The following is a 4,715-nucleotide window of genomic DNA, read 5'->3' as shown; positions in this document are numbered from 1 at the left end:
TGGGAAATGTCAGTCATCCGCAAGGGCTTCCCTCCCGTTGGAGACCAGCAAGTACCTTTCTAGTGCAGGAAGGGGAAGAAAAGACGACTTGGTTGCAGAGGGACTGCTGAGCAGCTCCGTGGAAGCGAAAGCCGATTGATGAGAGTAGGGAGCAGCCGTCCTCTCTGAGGAAGGCAGGGGAACCTGGGAGGCCCGCTGGGCTTTTCTGCCAACAAAGAGGCAGTGAGGAAGGAAAGGAGGTCTCGCGGGTCCAAAAGAGAACTCGGTGGCAGCACTTTGTCCTTCTGCTCTTGAGTGCTGTGCTGACTGGGAAGACGCGAGGTCTAGGCGTGGCCACAACAGGTCGTGCTCCAAAGAGGGGGATTGCGACGTGAGGGCCGAGGCACTCCCGAGCAACGGAGCTCGACTGGGGCTGGCCAAAGCGCTGTGGTCACGCACAGCCGCCCTCTGAACCCGCGACGCTGGTTCCCTGGCTCCGTTCACCTCTGTGGGCACCTAGCCAACGGAGCTCTCCGATGCCCCGGCGTCGGAAGGCCGAGGGAAATCTCAGAAAGCCTGGTGAGAGGGAAACCCTGAGCGGCAGCGTTTGGCTTGGAAGGTGGGTGGCTGGCTGGCAGAAGAGGGTGGCTGAGGACACTCCAAAAGCAGGAGCTGAAGGAGGCAGCCTGGGAAGCCTCTTCTAGTCACTCGCAGCAGGGTCAGCCGGCTAGTATTGTAGAAGGGCCTCTGGGGCTTTCAGGTTTCCATCTTGGTCCCGAATTGCATTTTGGACCTGGATTCTCCAATACGGGATTTCGCATTCCTTTCTTCCTACTCTGGTAGTGCCTGACACACAACGTCCGGTTTTTGTCCTGGTGTCGCAGGTGAGTTATGCAGAGACGCCATCGTTGGGGCCCTGGAGGTTCTTGGCGTGAGATAGCCTCATGGATATGTGCTAGTATGTTAGGATCTGAGAGAATTCTGGAGTTTGCTTTGGTTGACAAGAGGTATTCTTATGGTTGTGAGAGGCGGCTTTACTCGGTATTGGCCTTTCACGTCTTGTTTCAGAGCAGACATCGTTCTCACTGGATCTCTCTCAGGGTTGGCAACATTATCTGAGCACAGGACCATTGCCTTGGGCCACTGGGCCTAGAATGCTCTGTGCCTTGAACCTTGTCCTTGTGGAGCCCTGCATTGGAGCCCCAGGACCCTGCTCCGCTGCCCAAGCCCTGGCAAGACATTTCTGGAGTCTATAGGGTGCTTTATTCCTCTATAACTTGCTATGTAATCTCAGGTGTCTTACAGCAGACTCACAGAAATAGTTTTCTATCTGTGAAACAATAAGTTCCCATCTTCTCCTCCACGGTATGGGGAAACGACAACACCGTTCAATCCAGGCAACTCTTTCCATGTTAGCACCAGACATTGGGACACAGTGTTACATGCTGCAGACTCGCTGGCTAATTTACTCCTGGAAAGCAACTGAATTTCTCTACTTCTTCCTCTGTTTACTTGTCCCTGCAAACAGGACAACAATCTACTTCATACAATTCTTGAAGTCATATACAACTTAGGTGAAGTATGGAAACCAATCCGCATTTCACACGTAGTCCTGGTTTCGGCTAGGACAGAGTTAGTTTTCTTTCTAGTAGCTGGTATAGTGCTGTGTTTTGGATTTAATACTAGAAGAATGTTGATAACACCCTGATGTTCTAGTTGTTGCTGGGTAGTGCTTAGATTAGCCAATGACTTCTCAGCTCTCAGCTCCGCCAGGTGCACAAGAGGATGGGAGGGGACACAGCCAGGACAGCTGACCCAAACTGTCAAAAGGGCTATTCCATACCATATGACGTCATGCTCAGTATATAAGCTGGGGGAAGAAGAAGGAAGGGGGGGACATTCGGAGTGATGCCATTTGTCTTCCCAAGTAACAATTACGCATGATGGAGCCCTGCTTTCCTGGAGATGGCTGAACATCTGCCTGCCCATAGGAACTGGTGAATGAATTCCTTGCTTTGTTTTGCTTGCGTGCAAGGCTTTTGCTTTCCCTATGTAAGGGACTAGAAGCTTGTCTCAACATTGGTGGCAGGCGAGCTTAACCACCAAAGCCTAATCGCCACAGCAACTGAGTGGGGCAGTTTCAGCCCATTGGGTCCCACCCCACAGGAATGTGTGGCCTGTTATCTTGGAATACACATCCTCTGCGCATGCGCCCGGGCCCAGAGTTAACTGACAATGGGGAGGGGGCTCGGACCCCCTAGAACTTTCGAGCATACTCTTAATGACGGTACTGGGCATGCGCCCCACTGCCGAGTGGGAGGCGTGGGTATGCAAAAGAGTCATCGACTATGCAAGAAGACAACCCTATAAAAGGGGAACTGGCAGAGACCACGAGGGAGCGTCCAGGAACATCTACCCTCCAGCAGATTTGAAGATACATCAGGCGCATCAGACCATTTATTGTTGGCTGAATAAAGTGACTTGGCACTTGACTCCGTTTCGAGTCTTAATTCTGTTTCCGAGAATGTAAAAGGAACCTTAGGCACGATAAAATATTGGAATTAATCAGAAGTTAAGCCCAGCCGCCCCCAACCTCCCAGAATTATCTGAGGTCGGTTGGAAAGCAAGGGGGTTTAACCTCTGCCAAATTGTTCAACCCAATAGTGGATCGTGACACCCTATTAAACTGTCTTTGACTCAACCCTTGAGTTTTCTCACTTTTACTCTTCTGATTCTCTCCCCCGTCCCATTGTGGGGGGAGTGAGCGAGTGGCTGTGTGGTGCTTAGTTGCCAGCCGGGGTTAAACCACGACACACGTACACATGGTTATAGCACTGGCAGAGCTAAAGAAACAGCCTTTTCTTCACAATCACAAGTCTGGACCTGCCCAATTCTTTGGCATACAATGCACCTTGTGAAGCCTGGACCTACACAGAGAGAGGAACTGCACAACCTGAGCCAGACTTTTCCTACTTCCCGCCGCAATAGGGCTGCAGACAACAGGATTGTCCCAGGCAGAAAATGTCTCGTCAGTGACTGCAGACTTACCTAACACATGGTCAAGAAACTGCCCTGCCTCTCCAGTTGGATCTAAACAGCCTGAAGAATTAAACAAGAAGGGATTCTCAGTGGAAGAGACTTGTACAAGCCTCTTGATTGCTGACCATTCACCTCTACCAATGCTCACAGTCATTTCCTAACACACTTGAGCTTCCCTTCCTTCTGCAAGGGAAAGATTCTGTGAAAGTCTAGGAAGGAGCAGGAAGGGTAGGGAAGACCAAAACCTTCCCTTGCTAGCCACCTTCCTGAAGGGCTATGAGGATGTCTTATGGAGAAAAAAAAAGCAACACAAGGGAAGGGTAGAGCAGAGGCAATTTACCCTACTATAACTGCTACAGCTACACTCTTGCACATACATGAAAGGGGGGTTTGACTACAAGAAAACCACTTTATGCTGTAAATATCTGTAGCCCCCAACATCAAGCCCACTGAGCTCTCCTATATGGTGTCAGGCCGCACAGTGCTTATCTCCCCTTTGAGCAGGGACACCTCTCAAAGTTAATCCTCGAGGTCAAGAGACCACTTACCCAGCATCTGAGAATCTATAATGAGGTAAGTGACATTTTACACTAGGCATAAAAGTATATTGTATGCTAGCAACATTTATATATCCAGCTATAGCATAATTATTAGGAGTGTAGTAAGCAGTAGAGTGTGTAACCACTGTCTAAATCATCATCTAATCATTGTCTAAATTGCCATATAAACCATTGTAAAACCACTGTTTAGGACTTGTGGGTGACTTGGTGGTTGGAAGCTGTCTCAGGTATAATGATCATGAAATGATAGACCTCCTTTCCATCCTCACTGCCTCTTTGTTGGCAGAAAAGCCCAGCGGGCCTCCCAGGTTCCCCTGCCTTCCTCAGAGAGGACGGCTGCTCCCTACTCTCATCAATCGGCTTTCATGCTGCATTAAGGCCTACCAGGAAGGCGCTTAAGGCGCACACCGTCAGACCAGCTGTCTGACGAGCTGCCTGAAGAGCAGAGGCTTGTCCAGATCTGGACAGCCACCCCACGGGCTTTCCTTCGCGCTTTGGCCACCACTGTTCTTTGCTTGAGCCTTCTAGCTCTCCGCCAGCTTCCACGGAGCTGCTCAGCAGTCCCTCTGCAACCAAGTCGTCTTTTCTTCCCCTTCCTGCACTAGAAAGGTACTTGCTGGTCTCCAACGGGAGGGAAGCCCTTGCGGATGACTGACATTTCCCAGGACCCTTGTTACCCTCCCGTAGAGCACACGCGACGATTTTGTTGCCCCTTTCGGGCCTGTGACACGGGACTGGAGCCCTCAGCCGCAGGTACTGCTCTGGCTCTCCTGAGCTCTGTGCAGTAGAGTCCTGCGCAGGCGCTTGCAACCGCTGTTAAGAAGGACATCTTGGCTTGTGCGGCAAGAAGGGAGCCTTCGGCTGGTGCAGCAGCAGTCCTGTTGGGGCACGGGACCCGGAACTGGGCAAGGGGGAAGGAACGCCCTTGGGCGACTGCTGCCAACAGTGTGCGGGGGTTCCAGCAGAGAGGAGCCAGCCTTACCGTGGAGAGGTAGGTGAGGACGTGGCATAGGGTGCAAGGGGTAGAGCAGCCCCACGGACACAGGGGACACAACTCAGCCCCACTCTGCCCAAGCCAACGCTCCATAGCGACTCCCCACGAGAAACCCCCACCCGCTGCAGCAGCTCCCACAGTTT

At 51.7% G+C, this 4,715-nt stretch overlaps 1 protein-coding gene across 2 annotated transcripts in view; it reads left to right on the top strand.

Annotated features, from left to right (window-relative positions):
* The first annotated feature begins 4,501 nt into the window (after positions 1-4,501).
* Positions 4,502-4,715, top strand: part of SHISA5 (shisa family member 5) — a 32,103-nt gene continuing 31,889 nt past the window's right edge. The window contains exon 1 of one of the 2 annotated variants that reach the window (XM_035892212.1): positions 4,502-4,569. The gene's annotated coding sequence lies outside the window, so the exon portion shown is untranslated. Of the gene's footprint in view, positions 4,574-4,715 lie in introns of both variants that reach the window. The other variant, XM_035892213.1, reaches the window with a different exon arrangement.

This window comes from Egretta garzetta, unplaced genomic scaffold (assembly GCF_000687185.1).
Source record: "Egretta garzetta isolate BGI_Z169 unplaced genomic scaffold, ASM68718v1 scaffold553, whole genome shotgun sequence".
Taxonomy (NCBI): Eukaryota; Metazoa; Chordata; class Aves; order Pelecaniformes; family Ardeidae; genus Egretta; species Egretta garzetta.
This window is presented reverse-complemented; position numbering and strand designations above follow the sequence as displayed.